Source organism: Pleurodeles waltl, chromosome 5 (genome assembly GCF_031143425.1).
Source record: "Pleurodeles waltl isolate 20211129_DDA chromosome 5, aPleWal1.hap1.20221129, whole genome shotgun sequence".
NCBI lineage: Eukaryota > Metazoa > Chordata > Amphibia > Caudata > Salamandridae > Pleurodeles > Pleurodeles waltl.
The window spans coordinates 68,644,272-68,664,340 of NC_090444.1; positions in this window are offsets into that span (position 1 = coordinate 68,644,272).

Sequence of the window (20,069 nt, forward strand, 5' to 3'; positions counted from 1 at the left end):
ACGTCACGAGGAGGAGGAGAACCCCCATTTCACAGTTAGTCTCCCCCACCTGGCACACCCTCCACCCTCCTGCCGTATTCGACCAAGGTGATGTTTCAACGGTTTCTACGAGACCCACTCAGAACACCACCAGCCTGAGACCTCGCCACACAGTCCGGAGACTGGTAGCATTTCATTTTATCAGATACCCTTAAAGACCTATCTCTTGGCAACTATTCTCCCAAAGGAACCAAAACTGATCTCTTTTACTTGGTGGACCACTGCGTTCTAAACAGCTCAGTTTATTAACTAACCTCAACCATTCCTGTACAGTAGGGGCTGATGAAATGACCCATTTTAACCAGATTTCTCGTCTAGCTAATAATATTAGGACGAAGAGTTGATGACTTTGATGCCTAGTAAGCAGCTTTCTTTGGCTTTTCCTATCCAGCCCCCCATAAATGATCATCAGGAGGCTTAAAACAAGCTCAGAACAAAATTTCTTCTTTAACAGTCTTTCTACCAGGTTCCAAAAAGATCAAAGTTTCTGGCACTGCCAAAACATGTGAATATCGTCCACCTTCTAACCACATCGAGGGTAACATTTTTTAACCCTTTTTAGGGCTGTTATCCTATCCGGCGACCAGTATGCCTGATGCAGGGTAAACAAATGGGTCTTCTTCAGGGAGGCTGATTTGACTGTACCCCAAAGTGTTGCCATTGAGTCTTGCCAAAGATAAGTGATTTCTAGAGTAGACAGTTCTTTTGGACACTTCCTCTTTGTAAGAGGGCCGGGGGACTCTTCTCCTGCCTCTATTATCCAGTACCACAGGGCCACCTCCTTATGTTTAATGGAGCTCTGCAATAGTCTTCCCTCCCAGATATTCTTCCCTGTCCCTTCTTTCTTCAGAGAATTGACTCAGCGTGCCAGTTGGGAATACTTGAATTTCGGCATCATTTGCTCTTCTGTGCACAGGAACAAGAGTGCCAATCAGGGGTGAACTACCGCTGGGTGGGAATTTGCCTTAGAGTGATCTGAGAAACAGTACAGTGGTACTGTTCTGTACTATTCTATTGATTGTGTGATTGTTTTATCTACCTTTGCTTTCCTTACCTTATTTAGGTTGAGCAGGTTTCCTGTTCACAAGAAAGTTGCGCTGCATGCAAACAAAATGAATGAATGTGCTGTCCACTGTAACACGACAGTGATACATGACGTTACAATTAACTAGAAAACAATACTGAACAAAATGTAACCAGCAGAAGAAGTATACGCCAAAGCATCAGAGCCAATCAGAGCAGTTCCCTGTGCAAGAGGCGACAGGAGAGTAACACAGGGTATTCAAACGAGACAGAATTGATTAGGGGGCGGAGGGAATGCCAGAACATAGTGCACAGAAATTAACTATGCCTTAGATATTAAATGTAATCCTTTAATCTACTAGGAACCACTGGAGTGCTTTAAGGGCGGGCCTGATGTGGCCCTACTTATGAAGTTTTAAGCACATTCTGGTGCCTGATCCTGAATTCATCAGAGCCTTGCAGTACATTTTGCAGCATGCATAGTAGATGATGCTGCTGCAGTATTTGATGCAAGTCAAGGGTTCTCAACAGCTCAACTATGACGGCATTGTGTTAGACGGTGGATGTCCACAGAACAGAGAGAAGCAAGGCTGTACAGGCTGGACCGGGCATTTTTCTGGGAGCCTGGAAGGGTGGGTGGTGCTTTTGTTACTTGGGGGGGTGGGTGGGGGTGTGGGGGGGTTGTAGCACTGCAGTAATTTTAAAAGTGCTGCAGAGTTCCTTGTATATCCATCAATAACAGTAACAAGACAACTCTGGTGATTAATGTACCTGCTGGAGAGAGATCATAGTTTTTTCAAGTGGCCATTTTGACTCATCTAAGGTAGCGCAGAGGATTCATATGCCTGCTGTACAGAACAGTATTTTATGTGCATAGTTCAGTGGGATACTGCTTTTGTCAGAGATCCTTTTGTTACTGTGCAATTCATAATTTTATTACAAGACCAGAGGCTCCTATTATGCTGTCATTTCTTGATTTATTAAACACAGTAGCGAACAAAAAAACGAAACTACATTACCCAGAAAACCCTGGGAACAGAACTACAGCTGTGATATCATGGTAAGTCCATCAGTGGGACAAGTACACACATGACTGAGAGCAACTAACCCTCTTCTCCTGCTGCTCGCAGTTAACACAAGTATAGCAAATTCAATTTTATGATCTTTACTTTGTTTTATTATTTCCATTAATTCATTTATTGTGGTTATTGTAATCTGTATGTTCTTTTTTGGATTGCGAGCCACTGCACTTGTTTTCCATCAAGTTTTCCCAGCATGCACCTCTTATGTGCTGTTATTTATTGCCTGCATTCAGCTGTTTTCCTCAACTCCCCATGCAGTATTACTTCGCTCGTTTCCTTCGTACGTGCCTGAACACACCCACAGGTTTTCAGCTGCCCTCTCCCTTGAAGAAACCCACCCTTTTTTCACCTCTTGATTTTAACCTTTTCTTTGCCTATTTTTCAACAAGTTACACAGGGAATTAATAAATGCCTCAGATAAATTGTGTTACTTTCATTTATTTATTTTAGTTATCACCTGTTAAGAGTTAGTTATCGCTGATGATAAAGAGGCACAGTTATTGAAAAAGAAGAAAAAAAAAAAAAACATTGCAGTTCTTTGTCAAGGATTCTGTGCAACTTGCTGTGTCACTCTCCATGTTGGATATGTCAAAAAACTTGGAAGCCTCTATGGCAAAAACGCTTTCTGGGTCAATGGCTGTTCCCATTAAGAAGGGAAAGAAACGTGCCGCATCCCACGGTGTTTTGTTGAAAGGCGTTTCTACAGAATCTGGTCGTCCCAACCAAGTAGTTTCAAATTTGAGCCTTGTCCCCTCTCCCCCCACCCACTTATGGTTACTCATTTTCAGGACACAGGTGATGAGGGTGAAGAGTTTCTTGATCATATGGACAAATCTGATTTGCTTGTACATGGTCCTCCAGAGAAAAGGCACAGAATTTTTCTTCCTGGTGGGGGTGAGTCTTTTCCTCCTGGATTTTCTGACTTAGTGGACTATGCTGGGAAAAACTATTTTTGACCCCTCATTAATACATCACCCAAACTCCACTGAGTAGTTCCTAATTGAACATGTCTCACACTATGTTACTTTTTACCTGAGACCCTCGTTGGCCAAATCCAATAGAAATAAGTTATGGTCTGAATGCCCTTGTCCTTTTTTCTTTCCCAACAATGTAACTGTCATTTACCCACGTGGGATTTGTCTTCAAACTCGGCAAGGATCCGAAAAAAGGGGTTGACAGGGCACGTATAATTGTTAGGATAGGGTTTTAAAGTTGGTTGGTCCTTTAACCAGAATTTTCAATTTAGCTGAGGAAGCTAAGATGGACGGTGCCCAGGTTGATCCAGACGCTTTGTCCAAATGGGCCCAAAGGGCAATATGCGTGTTGGGCAATGCTAATGCTCATATTTATCGAGAGAGACGCAAAAGTCTTCTTTTAAAAATTGACACCAAGCTGAGCAGCCTATCAATAAAAGAAGACAGCAAGCCAATGGCCTTATGTTTGGGGATTCTTTCATTAAAGAAATGGGAAAATATGTTTCGAATATTGCCACCATTGACAAAGCTCAGTATTCTTTAATAAATAAATAAATTTAAAAAACTCTTCTCGGATTTTTGGCAGGGCCAGCAAAGGAAGGAGTCGCTTTGCCGACCGTTATCCTTCAAGAGGAAATGCCACGAACAGATGTTAACATCAATATCAGTATTTGTAGCACACAGGAATGCCAAACAACATCTTGGCACTAGTGTCATACAAGAACCTAAGGAAGAGGACGGTAAAAGAGCTAGTTAAGCAGTTGGGTGAAAAGGCCAGGTTTTCAGTTGTTTTCTGAAAAATAGGAGGTTTGGCAGAGCTCCGAGGTGGTCAGGCATTGCATTCCAACAATCTTATGTGGAATAAGAGGAACGTCTTCCTCCCCAGTAAGCCATTTTTATTCTGGGAATGACAACCTTGCTTCACTAGACTGAAGGGTACATGTAGGCATATACCATTTAAAGATCTTCTGAAAAAAAAAAAGAGAGCTGACCTGGTACATGGCCTTACGAGCCTAGCACAGGGCTTTGAACTTAATTCACTCCCTAATAGGTAACCATGAAGATCGGTGATGATTTGGAAGATTGAGCAGAATTTAGGGAGCTTCATCAGCATGTGTGCTCCAGCATTTTGGAGGGACTGCAGCTTGTTTTGTACGCAACTTTGGGAACCTACATAAAGACACTGCAATAGTCTAATTTTGAAATTACCAAAGCAATTATAGCTATTTTCCACAGCTCTATTGGGAGGAAGGGAAGATTTATTTTTTATTTTTTATTGTTAGAGTAAGAAAACAGACAAACGTTCCCTGCTTAATGTGGTCTGCGAATGTTAACTTGGTGTCAAAATTGGCCCCTAAGTTCTTTGTTTTTGGACCAGAAGTGGGAGGGACGCAAGATTGGGGGGCCACCAGGTGGCATTACAAAAGAGGAGGTGTCGCTGCCACAGAGCAATATGTCAGTCTTTTCAGATTTCATTTTCAAACAATTCTTCAGCATCCAGTCAGCGATGTTACCCATGCATATACTGAATTGTTTGGCTACTTTTTCTGGTACTGCTATCTGGGTGTCATCAGCATAGGAGAATACTGAAAAGCCACTTGATAAGTTCAATCAGAGGGGTAATATATGCATTAAAAGAGTGAGACCCAGTGAGGATCCCTGGGGGACTCCGCAAGGAAGAGTAAAAGGATCTGAAGTAAAGTCTTCAACGGCGACCGCTAGCTCTCTGTTGGACAAGAAGGAGCTAATCAGTTCTAGAGCCCGACCTTTGATGCCAATGCTTTCAAAAGGGTGTGGTCAACTGTATCAAATGCGGCCAAAAGATCAAGCAGGATCAAGGTTGTCATAACAGCATCGTCTACAATAGCTACAATAACGGAGGCTCCTATTATCAAGGATAACAAGATTATTATAAAGACCACAGACCATATTTCTACACCAGCAAGGCTTCAGGAATAGAGGGTACAGAAATAAAGGAGCTTAGTACTCTGGTAAGTCCTTCCAGTTCTGGCCTTCCTCTCATAGAGGGTCGCTTGTCTCTATGTCTAGATGCTTGGGTTTTCCTTACAGCAGATCTTTGGGTGATTCAATTAGTTCAAGGTTATTGTGTAGAACTCAGTTAAGTTTCAGTTCAATTACATTTACTTCACCCACTTATCTTCTCTCAGGATCAATCTCTTCTTATCCAAAAAAAAAAGATTTATTCTCTTGACATGAAACAAGCGATAGAGCACACCTCTTCCAATCCTTCTGGATTTTTCACTACCATCTTCCTGGTTCAGAAAAAGAACAAAATGTTTCGTCCTGTGATCAATGTAACCCTTCGGTGCCAGGCCTTTTTTTTTTGTGGCTATTTGGGGCAGTTTGCGCTTAGGCCCCCATAACTGTTTGTCCACATAAGCCTCCCATGCCAAATTTGTGTCCTTTTTTTCCCCCAACATCCTAGAGGTACCCAGAGTTTGTGGGTACCCCTGGAGGAGACCAAGAAATTAGACAAAATACAGTGAAAATTTTGTTTTAAAAACACAAAAAAAGGGCTGCAGAAGGAAGCTTGTGGTTTTTTCTCCTAAAAATGGCAATTGCGGTGCTAAAATCACCATCTTCTCAGCTTTCAGGAACAGGCAGACTTGAATCAAAACCCCCAATTTTTCAACACAATTTTGGCATTTTAGTTAGACAAACCACATTTATACAATTTTTTGTGCTTTCAGCCTCCTTCCAATTAGTGACAGAAATGGGTGTGAAACCAATGCTGCATCCCGGACAGCTAAACATTTCTGAAAAGTGGAAAACATTCTGAATTCAGCAAGGGGTCACTTGTGTAGATCCTTTAATGTTGCCTACAGAAAGTAACAGCTAAAATAAATAAAAAATTGAAATTGAGGTGAAAAAAAAAGAGCCATTTCCGTCCATGTTTTCTTCTATAACATTTTCCGGCTATGGCAGATTTTTTAAAGCAATATACCATTATGTCTGCTGGAGTCTTCTGGTTGCGGGGATATATAGGGCTTGTAAGTTCTTGAAGAACCCTGGGAACCCAGAGCCGGTAAAGGAGCTGCACCTTGCAATGGGTTTTCATTCCATACCGGGTATACAGCAATTCATTTGGTGAAATATAAAGAGAGAAATATAGGTATCAAGGAAACCTTTGTGTTTCCAAAATGGGCGCAAGATAAGGTGTTGAGGAGCAGGGGTTATTTGCATATCTCTGAATTCCGGGGTGCCCATACTAGCATGTGAATAACAGGGCATTTCTGAAATAGACGTCTTTTTTTTACACACTGTCTTACATTTAGAAGGACAAAATGTAGAGAAAGAAAAGGGGCAATAACACTTATTCTTCTATTCTGTGTTCCCCCAATGCTCCTGATAAAAATGGTACCTCACTTTCGTGGGTTTGCCTAATGCCCGCGCCAGGAAACACAACATGGACACATCACATTTTTACATTGAAATCTGAATTTTTTTGGACAGTGCCTAGCTGTGGATTTTGGCCTCTAGCTCAGCCGGCACCTAGGGAAATCTACCAGACCTGTGCATTTCTTTAAACTAGACACCTAGGGGAATCCAGGATGGGGTGACTTGTGGGGCTCTCACCAGGTTCTGTTACCCAGAATCCTTTGCAAACCTAAAAATTCTACAAAAATGTGACTTTTTCCTCACATTTTGGTGATAGAAAGTTCTGGAATGTAAGAGGAGCCACAAATGTCCTTCCACCTAGCATTCCCCCAAGTCTCCCGCTAAAAATGGTTATCTCACTTGTGTGGGTAGGCCTAGTGCTCACAACAGGAAATGCCCCCAAAACATTACGTGGACACATCAAAATGATCAAATACAAAACTACCTGTTTTTGAGTGGGCACCTGCATTTGTGGTCCTGGGCTCAGCAGCCATCTAGGAAAACCTACCAAACCCAGACATTTCTGAAAACTAGACACCCAAGGGAGTCCAGAGAGGTGTGACTTACGTGGATCCCTCAGTGTTTTCTTACCCAGAATCCTCAGCAAACCTCAAATGTAGCTTTTAAATAAAAAAATAAAATAAATAAAAAATAAAAATAAAAAAATCACATTTCCCCCACATTTCTGTGTGGGATCACCGCACAGGCACACATTTCCTACCACCCAACGTTCCCCTCAGTCTCCCGATAAAAAATTATATCTCACTTGTGTAGGTGGGCCAAGTGCCTGTGACGGGGAAGAGCCAAAAATATGGTGAAATTGAGGGAGAACTAAAGCTGGTCCAAAAGGGCAGTTTGAAAAAAATTGTTTTTAGGCTGACAAGTGGAGCAGAATTTTTATCGGTATAGATGCGACAATGGTGGGTGGTAGGAATTTAGTGGATTCCTGCAGATTCCAGAAGATTCCATCCCAAAAATGTGGAGAAAATGTGTGATTTCAAGAAAAGTTGGAGGTTTGCCAGGCATTGTGGGTAAGAAAATGGTGCAGGGTGCATGTGAAGCACATCACTCTGGACTCACCCAGATGTTTAGTTTTCAGATGTGTCTAGGTCTCGTAGATTTTTCTACATGGCAGCATCCCAAAGTCCAAAAAGTGCAGCCCTCACTATTCCAAGTTGGACGATTTTGAGAGTTAGACAAGCTCTCATGGTCCAAATGTAAAACCAAAACCCAAAATAATCAAATATCCTCTTGCTCGCGATTGGGATAAGAACTTTTAGAACTTTTAGTGTGCGGGGGAGGGCTGAAAGATGGTAGCTACCACCCCACTTTTTTTTTTTTTTTTTTTATTCCCTGGCCGGCTTTTCTCTTCCAATTGCACTGGAAGCTCAGTTTTGAGCGCCATGGGAGCAGCCTCTGATGACATCAGACATCACTGGAGGGGAGGGGTGGGCTTGGGGTGGAAGCAACTCCCCTTCCTTCCCTTCGCATGGGAGGTGGGTAGGAGGCCCACAGGGGGAGCGCTAGTGCTTCCCCGTGGTTCGGGTGCAGGACGAGCTGGTCTTGTCCTCTGCACACAGCAACCGTGGCCAAGGGTGAGACCAGCTCGTCCAGGGAACCCAAGCAGTTAAAGATTTTCAACAATTTTGTGGTGTATCACCATTTAAAAATGTAAACTCTAGTCTATCTCATGGATTCTCTCCTCCTTCAAGAGAACTGATAAGTATGTTTCGATCTTCAAGATCTCAACTGGACGGTCCCAGTTCATCACTATTAAAAGGAAGTATCTCCAGTTTCAATGGGAGGAATCATTTTTCTGTTTCAAAACACTCCTTTTTGGTCTGTCTTCTGCCCCTTGGTGCTTCACCAAGATTTTGAAACTGGTGGTATTCTTTTTAAGAGCTCAAGGCGTCAAACTGATCGTTTATCTGAACAATTTTCAGATCAAGGCTCAGGACAAAGTTGTTTTCTTTCTCGCTTAAACTTATGCCAAAATCCTTTCCAAAATTTGGGTTCTATCATCAATCTTCAAAATCTTCTGTTCTTCCATAGCAGCATCTTGAATTTCTCGGCTTTGTTATAGACACAATACAGGCCATTCTGCAACGTCTTCAACAGAAAGTGACTTTATTAGGGAAGGAGATTTTTCATTCCTTATCCCAAATGCACATCTCCCTCAGATCCCTGGTTTGCCTAGTGGGTCTCCTAGTATCTTCCATTCAGGCTGTCTTTCCACTGTCATCTTCATTATCGGGCCTTCCAAAGATTAATGATACATCATCTCAGAAAAGGTCTTGCATATTCAGATCCCATAAGGATGGATCCAGATTCCAAATTGGAACTCCAGTGGTGGCTGGATCATTTAGATGCCTGGAATTGCAGAACGAGTTTCTCTTTCGCCTCAGATAGTTGCATATCAACTGTTTAGATATGCTTGCAGGTTCCTTTGCCATCCAGACCTTGGCAAAAGACAGGATAAAACGCACAATTCTTTTACAGAGGGACAACCGGTCAGATATATAAATGTTTAGAATGAACAAAATCCAAGCCTCTGGTGGATCTGGCCTTAAGTCTTTGGGAATTTTGTCTTCACAGAAATCTTTTGGTCAAGGCAGAACATCTGGCAGGAAGTCGAGCAGACTAGTGTTCCAGACATCTTCAAGATTCCAGGGATTGGTGTCTTCATCCTTTGGTGCTGAATCAGTTTTCTTCTATCTTTGGCTTTATATCAACAGACCTTTTTGCTTCTAGTCTCATAAATCACCCTCCCTCTTTTTTCATTTTGAGACCAGATCTTTTAACTATGGCCACGGACGCCTTTCTTCAGTCTTGGCTCAGAGTCTTCTCTACGCCTTCCCTCCTTTTGTGATGATTTCACGGGTGTTGCCCCAGGCTTGCAGGCAGCAATCATCCCTAGTACTAGTTACTCCCTTTTGGGAGGCTCAACCTTGGTATCCAACTCCCATAGAGCTATCATCAGATTATCATGGGAGATTCCTTTAACTTCCAGATCTGCTCCTCAACCTGTAAGGAATGTGCCACAGCCTTGTTCTAGATGGCTCGCTTTTTCTCATTGCTTGGAGGATTTCAGGTCTTCCTGGAGAACCCCAGGAGTTTGGTAAGAAGCTGCCCATCTTATCCAATAATCCTGGGCCCTCGGCAGTACAAGATTATACAAGTCACCTTGGTTGGCCTGGTGTAGCTGGTGTTTGGACAAGGGTTCTGATCCCCTTTCAAAACATGTAACCCTGGTGGTCAATTTTTTAGCCTCTTTGGCCGTGCAGAGTAAAACCTTTCATACGGTTGATAACTACAGATCAGCTATTTCCACCCAACACATCAGAGTGGATGGAAGACCCATTGGAGAACACCCTTTGGTCTGTCGCCTTTTGAAGGGAGTAAGATTTTCAAAACCCTCTGTTCCTAAATATAATGCCATGTGGAATGCTAACCCTGTGTTGAATATGTTGGTCTCTTGGAAAGATAATATGAATCTCTCTACAGCACTTGTCTGCAAAATTAACTGTTGTGGTGTTTGATTTCTTTGCAACTGGTTTCAGATGTCAAGGTACCTGATGTATCCTCTGTTCAATATTCTCCTGTAGGGGTTTCATTTCAGCTTCACAGACACACCAAAACCAATTTAATGGCGGTTCATTACCATTTTTTCCTTCACAACCCAAGTTGAGCATGGGAAATTGTTTGAAATCATAAATGATTAAAAAAACTGCAGATTTGAGAACGTCCTCTTCCGCTCAATTGCTCCTTTTCTTCCAGAAACCTCATTTACTGGTCTATGCTTCTTTCCTGGCTTATACTGTGAAATGGGTTATGTGTTTAGCTGTAATAACACTGATTCCTTTAGTACCCATTCAGCTAGAGAGGCTACAACCTCTAAGGCTTTTTGGGCAGGAGCTGGTTTACATGGCATTCTTAAATCTGCAGCATTGTCTATTGTCAATAAATTTAGGACATTTTATTGTAAACCTATTGTGAGTTCAATGCTTTGAACAAGCAAAATAGGAGCCACTGATCTTGTAATAAAATTGAGAATTTCCTAGCCCTGGTGTTAGAAAAAATAGATTCTATTAAAGGCACAGAGGAGAGTATTATCCCACCAATGTTTAGTAGCCCTCCCTTTGCGTTTTCTCTTACAGCTCCAGCATCATTAACCAATATTCCTGCATCAACCTAATTCCATTGCCTCTCTTTCCTCCTTGGATATTCAAGAGCGAATCAAGTCTTATCACAATGTGGCCTCCTTGTTTTTGGATGTTAAGGACCTTTTGGTTATTCTTATAACTTTATATATTGTTCTGATGTTTATTCCCTCTCTTAAATTGATTGACTTGTTGCAAGAAAAGAGGGTTTGTTGCTCTCAGTCAAGATAGTTATTGGTGTACTTGATGTCCAATTGGTGGTCTTATTGTGATGTCACAGCTGTAGCTCTTTTAGAAAAAAAATTCTAGGTAACAGTTTTCTCTTTTTTCTTCACTCCTGTGTTGATAAAGCAAGAAGAGACAGTTACAATTATAATATAGCTAGTGAGCTATACACTGCCATCAACAAGCAAACTGCATGGGTAGAAAGTTATATTTTTCCCACCCTAACCACAGTGTTACATTTGGGATCCTGAGTTATGCTTCCCCAGACCAAGCACTCTCAAAAAATGCCTACCAGTATGGAAGATGTGAATCCTACACCCTGGAGTCCCATTTGTGTTATGTAACATTTTCTATACACTGATTTACATATGAGAGAAAGAGCGAGAGAGAAAAAGAGCGAGAGAGAAAAAGAGCGAGAGAGAAAAAGAGCAAGAGAGAAAAAGAGAGAGAGAGAAAAAGAGAGAGAGAGAAAAAGAGAGAGAGAGAAAAAGAGAGAGAGAGAAAGAGAGAAAGAGAGAAAGAGAGAGAGAGAGAAAGAGAGAGAGAGAGAGAGAGAGAGAGAGAGAGAGAGAGAGAGAGAGAGAAAGAGAGAAAGAGAGAAAGAGAGAGAGAGAGAGAGAGAGAGAGAGAGAGAGAGAGAGAGAGAGAGAGAGAGAGAGAGAGAGAGAAAGAAACAAAGAGACGAAGAGACAGAGACAGAGAGAGTGTGTGTGTGTGTGAGATGTAAAGTTCTCCAACACCCTACGGCGGTAAGAAGATTTATAAAACAAATAAAATACATGTGAGTAAAGGGCTAATGAGAGATGAGAGGCACCATTAGAGGATGATGGTAAGGAAATCATTGAAGACCACCAATAAAGATTGCCGTATCCTGCTGCTTAGTAAGGTCATCATTTACCATGCTTTAAAAACGAATACAATTGAAAATATAATGAAAGATGTGTTGTAGAATGCAATGTTTTTGCCATATTTTCCAAACTGTAATGGTCAGGCTCACTTGCTACGTAGCTTGGGAGCCGGGTGGGGAATTTGACAGAGCTGCTTTGAGTTCCCAGTCCAGCCATTTAGAGCAGCATGGTCAAACCTAATGTCACTGCATTGACTTGTGCACCAAGAGTAAGATCAGTGTCAGAGAACCTCCAGATTCTTTAATTTTAATGTGCTGGTGGGGATTACTAAGCCCTCGAACAACGAGCTATCTAAGTATTGCACTAACCCTGATAGTGTTCTCCACACAAGCCACCAAGTACTGTAACTATCCTATGTGTGTTCTTGAGTCAGCTACAGGTTCAACCCCTACTCAAGGGAACCATCTACTAAAAGTACAATAAGATCAAGAATGTGCCAGGGTGAAGGAAGTGGCAAACAAAATGCAGATGTGCCCTTTGAGTAGCTAAAATAAGGGACCTGCAAATCATGGTGTGAACTTGGAATGGGAACCTGTAAGTGTACAATAGTCAGTGGATGCACACTATACCATTTCTGAAAAGATGACAGTTTTTCTATGACGATCGTGTTGACCCACATGATGCTGGAGGAATATAAGCTTGCATGCATCACTAATTTGTTTTAATCAAGTAACACTTACATTGTGCTTTTCCTTGCAGTAGGTCTTGATGAGAGCTCTTTGGATGGTCTGGGTACGTCGCACGAGGCTAGTAGTTGAACAGACAAGTGAAACTGTTAATATGGCAGGTCAAATAGGAGGGCTGTAACCATATGTGCAAGAAAAAGGTGACCTTTCTAAGGAAGCACCCAACACACTGTTAAAGGGGAGCTCTGCAAGAACAATTCAGTTGTGAAGATTCATAACAAAATGTCTGTTAAAATTCAATTGACTTTACACTTTCAGGTATAAAGTTTGGCCATCTATTTGTGGCTAGTACCTGGTGGATTACTTGGTACCCACATGGTTCAGGAGTTCTTTCCACAATAAAGGCTATAACGGTGTTCTGTTGGCTATGATAAAGGTGTATGGAAGCCCATGCATGAGAAAAATGTGAAATGGGAAGATTTCAACTAATTCTACAGCCATGAGCAATAGATTGAGGATTATGAAAGGTTCCATCTTAGTAAATTAATTGACTACTACCTGCAATGGGGTGTACCTATTTGAGGGCAGAAATTCCACAATGAATAACATTTAGATCATGATCTCTGGTTGCATGTGTGTTGATAGGGGATGATTTTGTGTTGTTGTTGTAGTAGGGCTTTGCTTCTTTGCACACATACGAAGCATTGCTGGTCGTTTAACACGCGGCCACCAAACCTGCAGATTGATGACTGGAGTTGAAAAAAAAAAAAGTTTATGGATGAGTGTAGGAAGTTGGTTCTGTATATACTATTTCAAAGTAAGAAATAGTGTGCACAGAGTCCAAGGGTTCCCCTTAGAGGTTGATAGTGGCAAAATTAGATCATTCTAATGCTCTATTTTGTGGTAGTGTGGTCGAGCAGTAGGCTTATCAAAGGAGTAGTGTTAAGCATTTGTTGTAAACACACAGGCAATAAATGAGGAACACACACTCAAAGACTTACTCCAGGGCTATAGGTTTTTATATTGAAAAATATATTTTCTTAGTTTATTTTATGAACGACAGGTTCAAGATTTGCAGTAAACACATTAAATGCAAGGTACTTCACTTAGATACTTTAGGAACTTTGAATAAAAGCAATATCATATACAGTCTTTGTAAAAATGGCAATAAGTTATTTTCAAAGTGGACACAGTGCAAAAATCAACAGTTCCTGGGGGAGGTAAGTAAAGGTTAGATTAGGCGGTAAGTAAAACACTTACAAGTCTCAGTTCTGGGGCATGGGCAGCCCACCATTGGGGGTTCAAGGCAACCCCAAAGTTACCACACCAGCAGGTCAGGGCCGGTCAGGTGCAGAGGTCAAGGAGGTGCCCAAAACACATATGCGCCTGTGGAGAACAGGGGTGCTCCGGTTCCAGTCTGCCAGCAGGTAAGTACCTGCGTCCTCGGGGGGGGAGGTGGGCACAAGTAGGCACACAAAACACACCCTCAGTGGCACGGGGGCGGCCGGGTGCAGTGTGCAAAGCAGGCGTTGGGTTTCAGGTAGAAAACAATGGAGGGACCCGGGGGTCACTCTAGCGATGCAGGCAGGCACAGGGGGATTCTCGGGACAGCCACCACCTGGGCTAGGCAGAGGGTCGCCTGGGGGGGTTACTCCTGCGCTGAAGTTTGGTTCCTTCAGGTCCTGGGGGCTGCGGGTGCAGTGTTGGTTCCAGTCATCGGGTCCCTTGTTACAGGCAGTCGCGGTCAGGGGGAGCCCCTGGATTCTCTCTGCAGGTGTCGCTGTGGGGGCTCAGGGGGGGGGTCGTCTCTCGTTACTCACGGGCTCGCAGTCGCCGGGGAGTCCTCCCTGAGGTGTTGGTTCTCTGAATCTCAAGCCGGGGGCGTCGGGTGCAGAGTGAGAAGTCTCACGCTTCCGGCAGGAAACGTGCAGTCTTTGGAAGTTGCTTCTTTGTTGTAAAGAAGTAGCTGGTTTTGAACAGGGCTGCTGCTCACAGGAGTTTCTTGTTCCTTTAGTCCAGGGCAGTCCTGAGGCTTCAGAAGTCACTGGTCCCTGTCAGATGCATCGCTGGTTGCAGGTTTTCAAAGTTGGAGACAGGCCGGTAGGGCTGGGGCCAAAGCAGTTGTCATTTTCCTCCTTCTCTGCAGGCTTGTAGGTCAGCAGTCCTTGTTTCTTCAGGTTGCAGGAATCTGATTTCCTGGGATCTGGGGTGCCCCTAAATACTAAATTTAGGGGGGTGTTTAGGTCTGGGAGGGCCGTAGCCGATGGCTACTGTCCTGGAGGATGGCTACACCCTCTTTGTGCCTCCTCCCTGTGGGGAGGGGGGCACATCCCTAATCCTATTGGGGGAAAATCCTCCAAAACTAAGATGGAGGATTTCTAAAGGCAGGGGTCACCTCAGCTCAGGACACCTTAGGGGCTGTCCTGACTGGTGGGTGACTCCTCCTTGTTTTTATCATTATCTCCTCCAGGCTTGCCACCAAAAGTGGGGCAGTGGCAGGCCTCTCCACTAGTTGGGATGCCCTGGGGCGCTGTAACAAAAAGGGGTGAGCCTTTGAGGCTCACCCCCAGGTGTTACAGTTCCTGCAGGGGGAGGTGAGAAGCACCTCCACCCAGTACAGGCTTTGTTCCTGGCCACAGTGTGACAAAGGCACTCTCCCCATGTGGCCAGCAACATGTCTGGTGTGTGGCAGGCTGGCAGAAACAGGTCAGCCTACACTAGAAGTCAGGTTGGTATTCAGGGGGCATTTCTAAGATGCCCTCTGGGTGTATGTTACAATAAATTGCACACTGGCATGAGTGTGCATTTATTGTGCTGAGAAGTTTGATACCAAACTTCCCAGATTTCAGTGTAGCCATTATGGAACTGTGGAGTTTGTGTTTGACAAACTCCCAAACCATCTACTCTTATTGCTACCCTGCACTTACAATGTCTAAGGTTTTGCCTAGGCACTGTAGGGACATAGTGCTCATGCACCTATGCCCTCACCCGTGGTATAGTGCACCCTGCCTTAGGGCTGTAAGGCCTGCTAGAGGGGTGACTTATCTATGCCATAGGCAGTGTGAGGTTGGCATGGCACTCTGAGGGGAGTGCCATGTCGACAGGCTTTCTCCCCACCAGCACACACAAGCTGTGAGGCAGTGTGCATGTGCTGAGTAAGGGGTCCCTAGGATGGCATAAGACATGCTGCAGCCCTTAGAGACCTTCCCTGGCATCAGGGCCCTTGGTACCAGTTACAAGGGACTTACCTGAATGCCAGGGTTGTGCCAATTGTGGAGACAAAGGTATAGTTTAGGGAAAGAAGTGGCACAATGGTTAGAGCGGCAGACCCTGATGCACAGATCTGGCCCAAGACCAGGGTTCAATTCCCGCATCGGCGGGTCTTGAGCTCAATTCCCTTGGACCGGATAATTCTCGCCTCGGTGCCTAATCTAATTAATGGGTCTAACTCTGGGCAATAGCCTGCTTAATCTCCACAACGGCCCTGACAGTGCTTGGATGCCTGGCTTCACCCTGGGGGTGCCCAGGAGTGGGCACCTCACAGGGAAAAGCCAGGAGGGGTTCCACAGCGGTATGCGTACAGCGCCTTGAGACCCTAACGGGTGAGTAGTGCGCTATACAAGTGCGAAGTTTACAGTTTTACAGTTTAGGGAAAGAACACTGGTGCTGGGGCCTGGTTAGCAGGGTCCCAGCACACTTTCAATCAAAACTTAAGATCAGCAAAGGTAAAAAGTTAGGGGATAACCATGCCAAGGAGGCATTTCCTTACAATGAGATCTTGCATCTTCCATATTCAAGGGCACCTAGTTGTTAGGGATTCTAGATACCACTTAATTACTTGTTGAATCCAAGTGTTGGGAAATTAGAGGGCTTCTTTGGGGAGGGGGGGGGTCTGTCCCAAGCAGGAACACTTTTTCATCAAAGGCTTTGCCCTGTATTGTACCTAATTCAATGTCAGTGTCCATCAAATCTGGACTCTGGTAACATAGGGTCCATGTCAACGGAGGCAGAAATGAGCAAGTGAGTATAACTCAGCACCATCTGCATGATTTACAAACACTATGAATGCTGGATAAATGAGAAACAGATATAGAACTAGGGAGTCTGGTCTTGATTAAAGCCAAGGACCCCGTTGTGGGCCCACTCTAAGACTGAAACATGTTGACCCACATGATGCTGGAGGAATAAAAGCTCATATGAATAGCCAATGTGAGTTAATCATCTTGTTGACACTCCTATAAGAAGGAATATCTTTTGGAATAAGCCCAAGGTTTATTTTTACCTACACTCTGAATCCCTCATCCCCTTTCCAAAAAAGTATTCCCTGTAAACCAGGGAACTGATTCATCACTATAATTATTTCCGACTCGTGTGGCAGACCTTGATGAAGAATGACATTTAGGTTCATATGTGAAGACTTGCAACACAATGTTTTGTAATTCCTGGGTCCATATGTAACACGGGTGCCTCAGTTCCATAATCTGGGTAATTCCCTTTGTGTGACCAAATAAAAATCATGTTGCATATGTTCTTGTGGTTGTATGACTGTGTCAGGGAGGGTACACATCCCAACAGCCCATTTCCATAATGTCCCATTGCCACCTCGCAATCTAAGCAGATGTGTTTTCTGTATATACTAATACCTATTCCAGAAATCCTGAATCCCAAAAAGATTATGCTTTGTACTTCAAAGAGAAACAGCTTTACTTTTGTACACAGTGTATTGAGAATCTAGAGAGGACCTCTCAGCCCCGAGTACAATATTGTTCCAAAGCGATGAGTATATAGTCCAAATACACAACCAAAGAGCCATCAAGTAAATCACAAAATAGGTTGTTACTAACCCATTAGCTCTTGAGGCTTTACCACCCCCTGGCCATTTTTTTATGTTTGGGACAGTTCTCATTTAAGCCTTTTTTTTCACAAAAATTACCCAGGCCAAATTTGCATCCTGTTTACCCCTCACGTCATGGAGATTCTAAAGGTATCCAAGGTTTGTGGATGCTCCTGGAGAGAACCGAGGACATTACCAAAATATAGCAACATTTTGGTTTTGGAGGGGGGAAAAAAAATGGAAAAGGGCTGTGCAAGAAAGCATGTTTTTTCCTCGAAATATTGGCATCCACAAAAAGATTTGCTGTGATCACCATCTTGCCAGCTTTCAGAAACAAGCAGAGTTGTAACCAGAATGTTTGCATTTTTCTAACTTGTAGCCTATTTTTTCAATTTTTGCAGTTTAAGCTTAAAGTATGGAGTGGAAACACGGTCGATGAACACACAAACCTATACGATTCTGAACACTAGGCAGGGATTCATTTGTGTAGATTGCTCATGGTTTTCTAAAAGAAACTAATCATTGAATGTCAAAACATGACGAAAATATGTAGGAAAAATACAAACTGGTGATGTTTTCATCTATAATTTTTTGTCCTGAAGGTTGATCTACAAAAGTATCATAGCATTTTGGATATAATGATGGAATATATAGTGTTTGGCGGTTGTCCAGAAAACGTGATACCCAGAGCAGCCTCTAATAGTTTATTGTTTCCCGACCATGCAGCAATTCATATGGTACCCTCTAATGAATGACATCTGGGTATGAAGAAAAGCTATGTTTTTTTAAATGTGCCCAAGATACTGAGTTTGGGAATAGAATTTGGGATAGCTCATTGTGTCATGTGATTCAGAGGGCAAACTGCAAAACGCCACCTTTCTTGCACACTGGCTATCATTTGGAAGCCAATAATGGAGAGAAATTCACTTCATAGTAACAAATATCATAGTGTTCATTGTTTCAAGACTTCTCCCGATACCACACATGTGCACATAAGGCCCCAAAATACAACATGGGAACAGAAGCATTTCCTGTCAACCAAATGATTTATCCTGGCAATGGAGGGGGAGCTGCCATATTTGGGCTCGGGCTTCAGCCACCACACACATAAGCCTACCAAATTCAGACATTTTTAAAACGTATACATCCAGGGGAGCCCAGAGTGGTGTTTCTTGCATGGATAACCTGATGTTTTCTTACCCACAATGCCCTTCAACTGCAAACATTGGAAAGAGCACACATTTTTCCTCATTTCTGTGGCAGAAAATTAGGGATCCACAAATTTTATGTCAAGACAGGAGGCTAGCATTATGCTTGCACTCTTTTATTCACTCTTCTGAGCAGCAACCATTGAAAGAACCAAAAAAGAACCTTAACAACATCACAAAGAAAAAGAATGTTGAAGTCCATGTAATCCAGTTGTCCTCCATTTCCTTCCTCTTTTGCTTGCTGCTTCTGAGAAGATAAGTATGTGTTTTCTGTTAGTTTACTTTTAAGAGAACTAATATGTTTGTGATGTTTCATTCCAGGGAAAACCCAATTTATGGATTGTGAAAGGGGCTGTATGGTAGTTATTTACTTTTTCATGTGAGTTATTTATTTTATAGTTATTAGTTTATTTTGTGGTTTAACTGCTCTATGGCTTTTGTGTTTTTGATATTATTGTTTTTCTCTAGTGGGCTGTTGATATTTAAGGATTTAAATTAGGTAATATGCGCGCTGAGAGACTGTTTCAGAAGCTGATTGCTGTAACTACAGTTTACATGGGAACCAGTTTTCACGGTTAGTGTTTCGACTTGGAGGACACAAAGGATTTTTTATTTTTTATTGACTGGTGCTGTGAGGAAAATTTAAGGTTTTTGTGTATCTTCTAAAAAAATATATATATATTTTAAGATAGAAGGATTCGTTCTTATTTATAAATATATATTTAAGTTTGTCATGTCTGATTCGAACAAGGAAAAGGAAGGTTCTCAGGAAGATCTTATTCGAGGAGGTTAGGTCGGTGGTTCAGGAGTCCATGAGGCAGGTTCTGGGTAAGAGAAAATGAGTAGATGAAGAGTTTCTCTTTTTCAGAAGATGAGGACCATTTAAGGGGTCCAGGAGGAAAATGCTATAATAAAAAAAGGCATTTGTCTAAAGAATTGAGACAGACAGGAGTCTCAAGTGAGAAAGGTACCCTAAGCGGTGCGAAGGAAGGTCAGCTTGACGCTGAAAAGGAGGGCTGTACGGAAGATTTTTTTGGTCGAGGATGACAATGAGTATGTCTTGGACTTGGAATAGGAATATAAAGATGAATTTGGAACGGTTTTAAGGGCAAATTCAGGTGAGCAGTTATTGGACCCACTAGGGGAAAAATTATTTGAGCCACAAGATATTCGACATCCTAGAGGTAAGGAGTGGTGGCCATTGGAGCATGTGGCATCATACATTAAGGATAGGCTGCGTAAGCCTTTAGAGAAAGAAGAGAGAAGTGTTATGAGGGCAGAGTGTTCTAGACCCGTGATTGATGAGAAAGTATGTATGACTCCTAATTTAGATCTGGATATGCGAACTTAAATATATAAGTTGGGAAGAGACCCTAGGAAAGGTCTGAAAAAGAATCGTTAAAACAAGTGCAAGATAAATTGCTTGATGTTTTGGGTCCCCTGGCGAGAATTTTTGACACTGTGGAGGACGCTTATTTTAAAGGAAGGGATTTGGATATTCAACTTCCTAGGGGTTGGTGCCAGAGAGCAATATGTTTTCTTGGAAATGCTAATGCTGGTATTTTGGCGGAAGGAAGAAAAACAGTTTTGA